Source organism: Papio anubis, chromosome 10 (assembly GCF_008728515.1).
Source record: "Papio anubis isolate 15944 chromosome 10, Panubis1.0, whole genome shotgun sequence".
Lineage (NCBI taxonomy): Eukaryota > Metazoa > Chordata > Mammalia > Primates > Cercopithecidae > Papio > Papio anubis.
Window position 1 is genome coordinate 40,330,362 of NC_044985.1, and position 16,378 is coordinate 40,346,739.

Genomic DNA, 16,378 nt, shown 5'->3' on the forward strand with positions numbered 1-16,378 from the left:
ACAATAATACTAAACTTTGGCTTAATATAAAATAATTTTGTTTCTAAAGAAAAGCATTTAAGTCATAAGTAAAAATAGATAAGAGTTTAGAGAAACTGGAAAAAAAGTAACCTAGAATTAAAGGTAAAACACCTTCTGGTGGACTGTTTTTTATAAATCAAAGCAAGTAATTGAATATATGGCACTCTGGAAAAAAAAATGAAATATTTGAAAGACTGTGCAAAACACAGCATATGTTTTATTATTGAAACTCCTGTAAACCAATAAAAACAATACACATTATATTCGACGTCATGCTTTTAAGAGATTAGCATTCGATTTGCAAAATCTCAGTAGGTTACTTTTGCACATGAGAATATTTTTCTAATTTTGTGTTTCTTTTACTAAAACTTCTGAGGTGCTCACTGTATTTCACCCATTTATGTTAGAAATATAATAATAGCATTAAGAGGCTGTTATTGCTGTTGGGCATATCAAAAATGTCATAGCAATCTTTGTTCACTGATCTATTTAGAGCTTTTTTAAAGATGTTAATTATGGCTTCTTTTTTCTAGCATGACAAGTACTTTTTATTAATGTAAGCACTCTAAAAATAATAAAGCCCCTACTTTATCCTTACCTTCGCCTTCCCCCACCCCCATTATTATTGTTGTTGTTGTTGTTTTTTAATCGTAAAACAATTCTAGGCAGCAAGAGTAGTATGTTGCTTGGGCTAAGGCTGGGCTGTTAGCTAAATTAAGCCATTGTGACTCAAAATCCTCCTTTAATAAGGTTCATGCTGTCTACAACTTCATCATTTTCTGCTGAATGATAATTACTTTATTCAATCATGTTCAAGGTTTTAGTGAAAGCTAGCATTGATTGATTAACTTCAATTACCATGCTTACATTTGCATAGATAAAAACTGCTTTTCAATTTGTGAGTGGCACGCCAGTGGAAACCCTGCGCTGATATTTGCATTTCAATGTGAACAGTGAAGAATAAAGGTGGAAGAGAGGTCTGATCAGTGCTAAGCCCTTTCTGCTTCAGTGCTTAAGCATTTTTCCATAAACACTCTTGTTATGATGTTAGTTTGTTCAGACCACTCTGAGGTAACTGATGGAGGCTCCTGTTTACAAGCTTTCGTGACAATTGAACAGTATGGATTAGGGGAAAAGGACTCACACAGTAGCTTGCAGGCTGGCCACCAAGTTAAAAGAAGAGTGAAATCTCTTCCTGTAGCCTTTCACAGCAACTCCCAAATGCCAGCAGTGCTTAGCGCAACCTCCCTGCAACTTTGTCAAACCCGGTCTGACCTCACAAGAGCTAGTGCTTTCTTCCTTGAGCAGTCTGCTGGTCTAGGACCAAGTGTTGAGATTTCATCAGTCTGATTTTTCTGTTCAAACCCAAGGAAGGGTCCAAAGTAAAATGAGTAAGTCCTTTTCATTCTTACCATGTAGGTCCCATAACAAATATTTGCTTACACTACATTCAGTGGTCATTATCACTACATAGTATCACTACATAGTTTGAGTAACCTGGTTTTTGTCATGTGGGCAAGACAAGGCTTGCCCTGTTTTCTTTACCGGTTGGTGGTTCAGAAATGCAGAGTTTTGGCCTTTTTCTGCGTATCAGTGATTTATCAGGGCCATATTATTCTTTAACCAACCCTGGGAAGTTCAATCTTTATAAAAATCACAAAAGCACCTAATCAGAGAGGTAGTTCTCAAGTCAATGCAAGCCTCTCATTTTCTTCTTCAAGATAGGCAACTAAGTGGAACATCTGGTCAATATAAAACTCAATACCTTTTGTGGGGAGTTGATATTTTGAATCTAAACAGGTTTGACACATAGTGGCATTCAGTAAGTCTTTTTGGCTTGTGATAGCTCTGAAAATGAAAACTCCTACCACCCCCAGGATGTTTCTAGTTGAGTACCAGACAGATTTCCCTTAAAAAAAAAAAAAAAAAAAAGTCTTTCAGTTGTTAGGACAAGTAAGTAATGCCATTAAAAATACGTCATCAGATCCGACATGACTTTACCTGGACATCCAGACTTCCGTTAAGTAAATCTGAAGATGCATAGGGAATTACCTATACCTTTTAAAAATCTATATACTGATGCATATATTGTTTCTATGATAAATATTAAAATCATTTGAAAGCCAAATTGCATATGATTTTACAAAAGTTTTTTCTTTATCAAATCAAAAATCCTCTAGGGGCTTCACATAATTTTTAAATGTTTAAAGATAGAATGAAACATCTTTTTTTCTGAAATCTTATGTTCTAATCTGTAGCTCTATGATAATTATTCTTTAATTAAATTAGGATATCCATTATAATGCTGCACCAATCTCCTATCCCCAAGTTTGAAGTACTGAGCAATGCTGCTGTGTGCTGTATGTTTAAAGATTGATCCTGTCCATTTGATAGAGGGCCCTGGTCCCACCCCAAAGTTTAGTGCTACACAGATTGGCATCTGTGTCTCCCCGACTACAGAACCCAGAAGCATTGTCATTGATGTTGGATACCTTATAATATCCAGAGGAAGCCAGGCTCCTGGGATGGTAACTTTTGCCAAATGTGTAAATATTGCCTATTAGCTCTGGCAATATGCAACAGATGAATGAATAAGCCAACGTTGAATGGATGAGTCTAATCGGTGATTTCTTTATATATATATATATATACAGTTTTAAAATAAAAGTATTAATAAAGAAGTTCCTTAGAATGTAAAGAAAACCAAAACCAAGCAGAGATCAACAAAGCAATGTTTCGATTGACACTTGTGACAAGTAAGGGGTTTTGTATTTCTACAGAAGTTGCTTTGTCCCATTTCCTGGAAAATGAGGGCAAAGATGGTGACATAGGAATAAAACTAGTAGACTTCACTAAGGAAAAAGAAGTTATGTAAAGAAGACAAATTGGAGAAAAATCTAAGATGTTTAAATATAATGATAAAGAGTCTCCATCAGTTTAGACAGTTTGGCTCGAAGTATTATCCACCAAAATGTATAGAACTTTCTTTGTAGTCAGTTTTATAACTGGCATGTGAAAGAATGCTATTTTGAAAAGTTAATTTTAGTTGGGTTGGGATAATTAAGTGTAGAAAAATGAAGCAGCCTTGGAAGTCAGTGAATTATGTTGTCAAATCAGCACATAACACATACAGGCATAATAGAAGGAAAAAAATACTGTAAGAATTTAAATGGGTAAAATGAATCAATAATAACAATTTTTAAAAAGCATAAAAACTCCATCTTAGTACATGAGAGTAAGCAAACTACAGATACACTTGTCAAATGTCTGTGAGCTAAACAAATATCAATTTTGTGTTGTAAAAATGGATTTGAGGAAATAGTGCCTAAAACAATGAGTAAATAATATAGGATCGACTATATTATTTTCATTCTGAAGACTGTATTTAGTAAGTTGCCCTGTGAGGAACTAACTCTGCCATTTTCTTTAAATTGGTGATCCTTTAGCATTTAAAATTTGAAAAGCATATAATTTTAAATTAAGTGTACCGCAACACTCTCAAAAGGGCCTGTCAGGTTCGGCTTTGTGATCTCCTTCAAGTCTTCATCCCCAGTCCATTCTCAGTGCCTGTGAGACTCAAAATCTTATCCCATAAAACACGGTGTGGCATGAAGCCAGCCAGGTAGTCTCATGGGTGGCTCCATGACACACTCCAGAACTATCTGAAATGTTCAGTGTTGAGCTTCAGAGGCATGAGTTCCAATGTGTTTGTATACCTACTGTCTGAATTTTGATAGCTCTTTCTAGAAATCTGAGATAGAGATTCACTACTAGAACCTTTCTGATTGTGTTTTTGCCTTCAATTACTCAGGTACATATTTTCTTCCTTCTTCATCAGTTATTTCTCCCTTGTTTTTATTTTCTTCCATTAGAACCCCTTTCTCTTCAGAAAGTTATTCCCTTTATCTGGCTAATCTTAGATAGGAATGCGGTATACTAGTACAGAACAATTTTCTTTCCATAGTGTCACAAGTTTAAAAAAAAAAAAAAAAAAAAGTCAATCAAAGCCAGATATTTCCAATCCTCTTCCAAACACTTTATATTTTACATGATTATTTAAAGACAGAGATATTGCATTTAGAGACAAGTATTTTAAAGATCCAAGAGAAACTTCTTGGAATTGAAACAAATTAAAGCTTTAAATAATAGCTGGGTGATACTTTGGCAATGAATGTAATGCCTGTAAACTGTAAATATGGTGAATTATATGGGCATAATATATATTACACCTGTAAATATATGAGTGAATTAAGTAGTCATTGTAGATTAAAATCATCCCAGAAATGCCCTGAATTCAAAGTCTGGTTATGTGGAAATGGAATAAACATTCTTTACATCTATATTTACTGACATCTAACAAAAGAAGCAAAGAACAGAGAAGTGAAACACCTTAGATGAAGCTTCAGAAAGGCATGTTGAAATTGTTCTGGTTCTCTCTGGTCACCCAAATAAAAACGTGATCACTTAAAGCGAATCAAGTAGAAATTCAAATAGTCATCTGTTTCAGTCAGGACTTCGGGGAAACAGTTCATTGCTGCCTCTGCCTCCCATCCCTCAACCTCCTGCCTTGATTGTTTTTCCTTGCTGAAATGCTCATTATTTTGCCAATTTATTTCTACTTTTTCTTTTAATTTTTTGGCAAATTATAATCCTATATAATCATGGGGTACACAGTGATGTTATATTATACAGCGTGGAATGGTTGACTGAAGCTAATTAACTCTCCATCACCTTAAATACTTACCATTTATTCCTTCTGTCTAACTGCAACTCTGTACCCTTTGACAAACATCTCCAGGTTCTCCCTATCCAGCAGCCCGTGGAAACCACCATTCTACTCTGTTTCTATCAGTTCGACTGTTATGGATTCTACATAGGAACTTTCAGACGAAGTAAGGTCAGATGCATATCTAAAGCAATTGATCAGAGGTAGAGAAATAGGGTCAAAGCTGACAGGAGAGTGGAGTCTTACTTCCATTAAATTTATGAACATGAAAGTATTAAATGGAAAAACTTGGGGCGAGGAGGTCTGATTTCTGTTTCTTATTTGGTATCTCTCTCCTATGTCCTCCACTCCAGCAGCTTCACTCTCTGTAAAATTATGAGGATGCTGAAAAGTTAAAATTGGAGTTATCTGATTGTTCTTTGATAACTCTGTTTTGTCATCTAGTAGAAAAATCCCTGGTTTCCTCATCTGTAGCATAGAAAGGTCATTTTCTGGGTCTGTTACCTGCTTCTCAGGTCATTGTTACAATTATAAGATATTTTAAAGCAATTTTTCTGTGGTATTTTACTAATTTTGCCATAGAGAAAACATACTTTTTTGTTCATTTACCCCTCATTAAAATAATTATTTTTCTTTTATCCTTGGAAAAATGTAAGCTTTTAAGAAAGAAATCCAAAAGCCACAGGATAGTCAAATGAAGGAATTTTCATGGCAGTGCCAGAAAAAAAAATCCTCCTTCTGTCCATATACCAGATCATTTTTTAAAAATGACATTCAAATGACAATCACATGGCACCGTCTTTGCTGGAGTTGCTATGCACGATGGTGCTAAACTCTGTATTATAATATATGGTGCAGATGGCACCTACAGTGCATTTATGTAGAGATTTTGTCCACCCCTCCAAAAAGATATATTTACTTACAATGACTCAAAACAGATGGATAGACAAATCTGTCTTCGATATTTAATACTAATATATTAATGTGCAAATGACTTATAACAATAGGTTTGTTTTCTAGAGCCTAATGCAATGGTTGCCATAAGAACACAAATTATGTGTACATTTTAATGCATCTATGCTTCATAATTATGCATGGTTGTGTGCTGTTATAATTGACATAAAATATAAAACAGGTCAAAGAGCAGCTATTAAAACTATTTTTCATTTTGCTTCTTGACAGCCGGCAACATTGGTGCCTGGTACATTTAATAGGGCCACACATGGAATGCACAGATAGTTATAGAATTGCAACCACATTAAAGGGCTCCAGAATTTGTAACCTAATTATTTCAAACATTGTTTTAAAGCTGATAATTTTATGTAGAAGCCTCCTATTTTGAAACCAAATAGGTGCAGGACTTAAAAATAAAAAAGAATGAGGAAGGGTATTTCGTGTGTGTGTGTGTGTGTGTGTGTGAGAGAGAGAGAGAGAGAGAGAGAGAAAGAGAGAGAGAGAAAAGAGTGGAATTTTATTTGGAAATAATATGTGTACTTAAATATTATTTTTTCCTGCTTAGGTAAAATGAAGAGGTAGCCTCCACCAATCTTATGTATTGACAACTAAATTTTTCTTTCTTTAACTCTCAGTCTAATTTTTGTTTTTTGTTTTCCAGAACACTTAAGAATCATCTGACTAAATTCTCATTTCCTACAGAGTTCTATGGGAAGAGACTCTTGTTTTCTAATTACTTAATGCACTTGATTCTCCCATGTGGGAGCTGAGCATTAATATCCTCATCCTAGCAGGGAGGAGATAAATCCAGGGAAGCAAAGTGACTTGCTCAAGGGCACTCAGCAAGCCCTTGCTAAGGCAGGGATTGGAATTCTGAACACCTGCATCTTGGGCATGGCCTCAGGCCCTTGCTCCTGCCACCTCAAGTGTTTGTAATTCTTCAGCAGGCTCCAAATATCTTCATTTTCTGTCATAAAACTACAGGGAACTCAGGGTGAAAGAAATGGAAACATGTACCAAATCAACCAATAGCAATGCAAACTTAACTTATAACAAGTTTCTGTTACTGTACTTTTCAAATGCATATAGATTTTTGGAACTGTAAAACAAAAACATAAAATTTACACCCAAAGAATAAGGCTTTCTTACTGTTATTATGATGTGTCAACATAGCTCATGTAATATTTCTTTGTTTCAGAATTTTCATTTTAGCATAGAAAGATAAATCTTTTTTGACATGGGGGCAAGATACTTTTCCTCAGTTCTAGGAACCAACATCGCATACCCTGTTGTGCATTTTAAAGATGTTTCCTTTCTATATTTTTCAATAATTACAAAGTTACATAATGAAGTTAAAGGAAATTAAGAGAAACTAAAATGAAATAATGGCTGGGGGCTGCTTTAATAATGTGGTTCTTTGTATGGTGAGTTTTTGTCTCCTAGGAGCGCAGGGCCAAGGTGTACGCAGAAGAAAACCAGATACCAACGGATGGAATTAAAAATTGGGGGAAGATCATTTTTAAATAAAATGGTAGCAATTTATTAGTCAATTGTTGCAGCTCAGTAAGGTCCTACTGTGGATTTGAATGCAATGGATCTTATTGTGCATTTAAGGGAGAAAAGTTCAGAATGATCAGCAGCGCCAATAACTTACAAGAGCAACAACTGTTACATGCGGCTTCATGTGTGTCAGAGGCTGCTCTAAGTGTTTTGTATAGATTAATTCATTTAATATTCATAACAATTCCACAATTGGGTACTGTCGCTCTCCCTAAGAAATGGAGGTAAAAAGAGATTGAAGGACTCTCTCAAGGTCACAAATGTGGTAAGTGGAAGAGTTGGGTTTGTGTGGAGCCTGGAGTCTGAGTGGCCTCCTTTGTTCTTCCTGTGCTGTAGAGAGATAAGAATAAGGAATAGTGGCCCAGAGCCTGTCTGATCCTAAGTGTGAAAATCCTAGTTTTAAGTATTCTTCATTAACTTAGTAAGTATACCACCCACCACAAGTCACACCAGTTTACCTAAGAAAACCCCCATAGCGAAAAATGATAGGCATTAGCAAGGCATCAGGTGAAAATGAAAAAGCAGACAGACTATTGTGACCTCACAAATGAAAAAATTTAAGCCTCTTCCAAAAGAACATACTTGATTTTACCAGAAATATGATGGCTGTGACCTAATATTGTCCTTCTTTTAGGAATCCCTAGAGCCATTATTTAAAATTCTATATAATTTCTCTTAGATACCTTTTTGACTATGAAGGGAAAAGAAATCAAACAAGGCATTGGTTTTTGTTTCATTTGGTTGGTTGGTTCTTTCCCTCTTTCAACGTGTTGCTGTTAGATGAAGAGTTTTAGTCTCAGAGCACTACATTTATTTTGATATTATTGTTGCATTCCTATCCCTGTTATGTTTATCTTTAATATGTGATAGTGAAATTTATGCCTTATTTCTGGATGGGGTGTCTGAATCTTGACATGGTATCATAAGCAGTCCTGGAAATGGTGCTGCTGCTTAGCGATATCTTACGTCGGAATGCTACACAGTTTTGCAAGTTGAACTTGCTGTTTTCACACTGGGGTACAATTTTCCATAAAATATTCACACCAATTATAATGCAAAATGCCAAAAGTTATAAATGTTATCTACATCAGCTAAAGAGTGATGGGTACAACTAAAGAATGAAATAGACTGAATTATCAAAATCAATCTATTTCAGCATAATAAGGTCCCAGATCCTAAGATACATACAACATAAACCTTATTGTATCATGAGCCGAGGAAATCACAGTGTTTTTCAAACATTGGCAATCCAACAAAGAAAGCTACTTTCTCCTCCCATCCCTTTTTACCCCTACCTAATTAGTCAGTTGCCAAATTAAACCAACTCTATCTACAAATATTTTTCTCACTTGTGCTATCATCTTTTTTTCTCTGGCCCCAACACCAACCAGTAACTTAGCACCCACCACCATTGTCATTCTGATTTGGTCTTCTCTGGTGAAGCCATTCTCTTATTTCTAAAAATCTGCTTATGTTTGTTCCTTCCTAAAAAGCCTGTAACAACTCATACAAGGTGAGGAGACAATTCACAACCTGGAACCTGTCTACAGTTTCAGGCATTGCCCACGTTTGCCCTACAGCTTAATGACATAGAACTACTCACCATTGAGCCACACTGTGGTCATGCTTCTTGTCTTTGCGCATGATGTTTTTTGCAGCATGGACAGCCTCCTTTCAGTTCTATTTCTCTTCTACACAATTTCCTGTATTTTATTATTTTTATTTTGTATAGCGACAGGGTCTCCCTATGTTGCCGAAACTGGTCTTGGACTCATAGACTCAAGAGGTCCTCCCTCCTTGGCCTCCCCAAGTGCTGGGATTACTGGCATGAGCCACCACACTCATCCAATTCCTATATTTTAAGACCCAAGCTCAATGTTAACTCCATCTCTAAAATTCTTTTCTCCTTCCTTTTCTCTAGCTTCCTGTCCAAGGAAAAATAACTAAATCACCTTTCCCATACTTTCTTCCCTACCCTTCATCAAACCTTGATTATACTTCTATTATAGTCATTACAGTGTCTTATTATCTTGTCATCCACCTAACTATTCTGATAGAAAATCATCCCTTCCTGGTCAGTGACGTGGGCTTATTCATCTATTTATCCCCAGTCAAGAGCCTTGCATGCAATGAGCACTCAATAAATGCCTACTAAACTAAAACTAAAGCCAATTGTCTCCTGGGTCACTAGGTATCTGCTCAGCAGTATTACTGAGCGCAGTCCTGGCTGTTGAATACATGAGCTTCTTTTCTGTACAACAATAAGGAGAGAAGCCAGTGTCTTACATGGTGGGCATGATGAAAGGTACCCATGGAGACCAGAGGGATTTGCCCTCAGGAACACTTGGCTAGGGAAGGAACACACTTCTTGGTCTCTGTGTACTTCCAACTCCTCCCTAGAACTTTAAACTCCTTTGGAATTTGCACGCAGGAGGTTCCAAAGGATCTGTATAGTGTTTCTGTTTCTCAGCTTTGCATGACGAGGAGAGTGCGGGGGCAAGGTTGGAAAGAAGGCAAACATCCCTCTTCTTGCATAAGCATATGCTGGGAACCCTCCCTGGCCTCTAGACAAGGGAAAGAGCCAGGCTAAATGTGTGATGCTAAAAGACTTGAGGGAAAAGAAAGAAAATAGATGGCACATTTTATAAAACTGAAACTCGTAGGATGTCTAGGAATTCAAAACACTTTTATTGCCTTAAAAAACTTAACGTGGCACTGGTTTTATGTATGTCTATTTTTCCGGTAACATAAATGGGAATAAAGGGCACTTCTTGTCTCTCAATGCTGTACATCCCACTTGTTATTAGCAACACAGACTTACATTGTAGCCCACGTTGTGCCTAATTACAACTAGTCTTTATAAGCAGCTACCAGAGTAGATGGTGTGTCAGTTCAGATTTCAGCTTGCAGATGACACCGGGGTGGGGAGTGGGACTGTAAATCTAAAATACAACAAGAAGGATGAATCTCAAATAAACTGACAAAGACAAGACTCACTTCTCCCTGCATTCTGTCGCCTTGTCTTGGACTCAAAGTGATAGAAGGGAAGGCAGGTTAGAGGCTGTTATTGCTATCAGTGGTACAAAATATTCTCTGACAATTGTTGAATAAGGCCCTAGGGAAAGAGAAGTACAAAAATGAATGTAGGCTTTTGTTTCTCCAAATGTCAAAGGTTACTAAAATAGGAATGAGAAAAGATGAAATGGAAACTTTTAGAAGTGCTGTATTGTGTCATTCTGTCTGAACCTCATTCAGGAACATCCAATAGCCCTTGTTCCTTGGTGAGCATGTTTTCTAATTTCTAATCCCCTACCCCTACCCCATCCCCATTCCCACTAAAATAAAAACCAACCTTGAATTAGAAATAAAAGCAGGGAAGGAGGGGGGAATGAAGAGGATATTTGTATGGTTTTTGAGTTTTGTAAGAATTCATTTTTTCACAAATTTTAATGAAAAATACAGTGTTATACAAAGTAGAAAAACAAAAAAAATGTTTAAGAAGTATAAGAAGCATGCTAAACTCACCTGAAATCTTACTATTTGGGAATAACCACAATTAGTGTTTTGATGACCAGCCTTTCAACACATCACTTTTAGGCATGTACCTGTATGTTGATGGTATATAATAATCCTGTTCTTATCATGGATACATTTGTTTTTTTAGTTTTATTTTTTTACTAATTCTATTCCTTACATATTTAATGCAATGAGGCTACCTATTATATTTCTCAAAGTACTTGTTATCACTTTGTAGCCAAGTAGTAGGTTATTTGTTCTTTAGCTTGAATGTTAAAACATCGCTCATGAACTTACCACCTATTTGGATTTACTCCAGTTTGAACTGCTTATTTATATATTTTGCCCATTTTTAAATTGGGATTTTGTGGTATAAAAAGTTAATTTGTAAAGTAATCTTTTATATGCATTTAAATATTCTTTTGGCTTTATTAGTTTTTTTGCAGTACAAGTATAATTTAATTTTATGAAGTCAAACATGTCTTCTATATTTTCTGGTCTTTTGTCTTTTTTACAAAGCTCTGCAACCCTTATTTAATACATATACACTAAGTTTTGTCAGGCTTGTTATTGTTTTATGTTTTACATTTAAGTCTTTAAACTATTTGGAGTTTATTTAATTCTTGTGATCTACTTTTACTATTTTCAGGTCAAGAAAATACTCTTTTGAATATAATAGCTTTATAGTATGTTTTATTATCTAGAAAAGCAAGTCCTCATTCTACTTTTACACAATTAACTCTAATGTTTTCAGACATCTACTCTTTCAAAAGAAATTTAGTTAAAAGAAGCTCTTTTGAAATTCTAAGTGGAATTGCATGAGATGTATACAACCACTTTGAAAGAATTGGCAATTCTATAATTCATTTTCTCTTCAAAATAACTTTGATGATGTGAGCCCTTCATGTGAAGTTGTATAACCTTTTCCTGGAAGATTCATATAATCTTGTATAAAACAATTAGAACCAGAAAACTAGCAGTCTCCTTCCCAAAGCCTTTGAATATTTTAGAAAAACAACAACTCCTGTGATATCTCAGCTAGGACAACAGACAAGAAAGATACTCAGATGTTCAGATGTTAAGCATAGATCTATGCCTGTATTTCCTCCTATATATAGTTCCAAGCTTATAACTTATACTCAAAAATGCTTTTTGTTTGTTTGTTTAGCAAAAGCCACAATTCTCTCAAAACTATACTTGGTCTTGTGACTTTTTTTCTTTTTGAAATAGCATCTTGCTCTGTCACCCAGGCTGGATTCAGTGGCGTGATCATCATTCACTGCAAACTCTCCTTCCTGAACTCAAAAGATCCTCTCAACTCAGCCTCCCGAGTAGCTGGGACTACAGGCACGCACCACCATGCCTGGCTATTGTTTTTTTTTTCTATTTTTTGTAGAGACAAGGTCTTGCTATGTTGCCCAGGGTGGTCTTGAACTCCTGGGCTCAAGCCATCTACCCGCCTTGGCCTCCCAAAGGGCTGGAATTACAGGCATGAGCCACCATGCCGGGCTGACTTTTTGACTTCAGCATTTCTAACAATGAAAGGCTAAGTTTCATATACTCTGTTTTGTATGAATTCTGCACTAGATGGCTTTGCAAAATATTGTTATGGTTCTTCTCTATTATGAAAGTAGTATATGATTATTACAAAAATCTAAATGTCATAGAAATATCCCAGATATGAAAAAAGCCCCACAATTTGATCTTTTCTTCCAGATGTTTTTTCATTCAAAATGAGATTAGACTATACTTGCTATAAGTTGCACTTTCACTTACCTACGTACTTTATATATATATTTTATGTCAGTACATTACAGATCTTTCTTATTTTTAATGGCTGTGTACTATTTCATTATGTGTAAGTAACCATATCTTATTTAATCTTCTAGTTATGTATATTAGAATGATTTCTAATCAATGCTTAAACAAATATCCTATGCAATTGTGCAAAATTTTTGAATATGTTAATAGAAATGATAATACTTTGCCAAAGGGCTTACATATTTAAAATTTTAATTGATGTTATCAAATTGGCCTTTAAATTGGCAGATATCTCTACCAACAGTGTATTAAAAGGCCTGTTTTATAGTACCCTCATTAGTTCCAGGTTTTGAAAAACTCCAGAACTTTGCCCTTAGCAGTCCTCCAAACAGCAGGACATGTGTTGCCATAGATGATAGAGCAATAGCACAAATGTTCAATATCTCCTTCTAATGGTTTCTGTCTTAGGAAATCAGCAGGATGATGTTGGAAAGATTCCTGTTGATACTCAGTATTCTGTCCTCATTATTGAAGGAAAATACAGTGAGTCCACCACGTTCAAGCATAAGCCTGAAGTTGTTTTTCCACCTGAATGACTATTTTGAGCTTCATCGGGTCATATAATTTCTTCTGTTGAAGTCAAAAGTGTTCATTTGTGAGATGAGTTTTAAAGGTAGCTGAAACTCTGTCCAAAATGAATTTATGGGTTTTCTCAAATATGTTAATCCACCAAATCTCCTTCATCTTGGGGAATGGCACCGTCACCATGCCTACCATCAGCTGCCTCAGCCTAAAACCAGGTAGTTATTTTTAATTCTTCCTTTTCCCTCTTTGCCTCCTTTCAATCCGTATATATCTGATTAACTCTACCTCCAAACATGTCTCAAGTCTAAATTCTTTCCATTTGTACTATCCCTTTGCTTAAAAATCTCCAATGGCTTGCTCTTGTCTTTAGAACCAAATTCATACTTTGTAAAATGGCCTCCAAGCCTGTCTGCTATTTTTTCCCACTTAATTTCTCCACTAGTTCCCTCTAGTTGGAACATGCTGGCCTTCTTTGTATTTCTCAAACATGTCAAGATTTTTCCATCCTCCAGGGCTTTGGCTGGCCCTTCTGTCTACCAGCTTCATTGTTTTCCTTGCTTTCTGCATGACTGGCTCACTCTCATCATTCAGGACACAGACCATATGTCACATCTTCAAAGAGGCTTTCTCTGACCACCCCATCTACAGTGGGTCCTCCCCATGTAGCACTTACCACTAGCTAAGAATATTTTGTGCATTTATGTTTAAACTGCTTGTTGCTTTCTCTTTCCTAATCCTAGAAAGTACGATCTATGAGAACAGGACCTTTTCTTATTCACCTATGTATCTTCTGTGCCTATAATAGCATTTGGCACTCAGAAAGCACTCAATAAATATTTAGTGAATAATTTCGTTAGGCCCAGGCTTGTGGTCATGGTCCTCATGGAAGACCTAACTTTCTCACTTTTCTGTAAACACACCTGACACAATGAGACACTGCAATCTGAGTATGCTCCCTTTGCTCAGCTAGCCTAGACTTAAACGCCTTTGTTAAACTTGTATAGCAAGAAGGCAACTTAGGTCTAGAATCTAGAGCTCATACCTGTTTATAACAGTCAAATAACAGCATTGTGAAAGTAAAACTATTTGGGGGATTTGACTGAAAAATATGAAAGTTTCTTTGTTTTTAATCATTTTAAGCATAATTAGGTACTTTTTCAGAATTCTTTTGTTTTTTTTCATTGAAGTATACAGTATTAAGCAATATGGAAATATATGCAGTATACAGTATATGCAATATGGAGGTATTGCATATGGTAAAATCACAAAGTCTACAGCTCAGTAAATTCATATAGACATATAATGCCCTATGTAGCCATTGTAGATCAAGAGATAGAACATTCCCATCGTCCTTGCCTCATTCCTCTTCTATGTCAATACCAACCTCCCAGAGGTTGCTGCTATTCTGATTTCTGTCACTGTAGATTACATTGACCTGTTCTTGAGCTTCCTATAAGTAGAATCATAAGTACCTACTGTTTGAGTCTGGCTTCTTTCACTTAACCCAATGTCAGTGAGATTCATCCATGTGTTAACTGCTACGAGGTCCATCCTCCTCTTTATTTACTAATGGTAGCCTGGGATTACTTTGGGTTTATTCCAAAGCACAATGTTAACTTTTGTACTTTAAGCTTCTTAAAAACTTAGAGTGCCGATTTGGTGGCAGTCTCATTTAAGGGCTTTGAATACCATTCTTGTGGAATGGATCAGGATAGAGTTGAGCAAGGTAATTATCTTCATCCAACTGAAATAGTTGGTCACAGTATACATTAGATGAGCATCTTGAATCAAACTTGAATATGCAGTCAACCTGAACAAAATGAGCTCAGTCACAGAGGGCCAGATTTCTTAATTAGTTCTCAGTGGCAAGAACATTTTATGTTTCCAAAAGTCAAGTGCAAATTCTACAAGTGACACAATTCAAGAAGACTTCGTAAGAGTGAAGTAAACGGGGCCTCCCACTGTCATTTGCAGCATCTGAAGCCATGTTCATTTATTTCTCACTGTTAGGTTCTTAGAAGCACCAATATGCTATAATAAAAAAGTAACGGTGAACTTTGTTGAGGTATTATTGAATCAAGTAATACAGTGCAGCCCCTTCTGCTTGACCTTTGGCAGGTGGTTCTCGCCTTTTTTCTTTCTTCCTTTTCTCATTCTCCCTCATCCCATTTCTGTCAAAAGAAGCATATTGTGTATACAAATCCATCTTACTACATCTTATTCACGTAATCCTTTTACACACATGTATTATTTAAAAGTGAAAATAATTTTAAAAGGCAAGAAATAAAATATAAATAATTTTGTTTTTGTTTGGTTTTGCTTTATTTGATGTAGGATACATTATTTGTACTTTAGAGACTATATTTACAAATGTTAGGAACAGAATGTGGTGGTACAATGTGTTGACACTTTAAAAAAATTACTATTGATGCTAATAATGAATGCAAGCCTCTCTTCCAAGGCTCAAATCCGCATCTCCTGAAAATTCACTGGGGAAATAATAATCTACCAGCAGTCAATGCTGTAAGTTACCAAATTTTTCCATCTTCATTTATATCAGTGTCAGCCTCTCTTTCTAGGTTTACCTTCTCCCAATCTTATATAGGTAAACTGGGAAATTGCTCTTAGCTGTTGTAGCAGGATATCATTAGAGCAACAGCATCTCCTATGCTTGATAAAAGAAGATACACACATAATCAAAGGAAATGTAATGAGTATTACATATTTTTAATTTCATATTTCTCTGAAGGTTTAGAATATTTTAGTACTTAGTTTTCAGATTATTGAAATTTAGTTTTCAGTTTTTAGTCTTACAGTTTAATAGAATTGTGCAAATGGTTTACATTTCTCTTATGGATCTGGAGATCCACTCCTCTCATGCTAAATGACCCAAATAGCTTAATTTCCTCTTGTCTAAGTATTGAAAACTAATCATTCTTGTAAAGAGTTTGAAACTCAACATAAATAAAATTTTAAATGAGAAACAAAAAGTTGTACATGTATTTTTCATTAGCATTTATTTGGCAATATCCAGGAAATCCTTTGGCATTTATTAGAAAATAGTTAACATTATCTTGAGACATTTTTTTTGATTGAAAAACATCTTACTTTGAGAAACCAAAAAGCTCTTGACAGTGCTAATACCTTTTCATCCAGGTAGAAATGTGAATGAAAGAGCTGAGCTCTGCCCAACTTAGTGGGTAACAGAACAAAAATGATTATAGGTATCCATTAAAAATCACACTTAGTATCTAG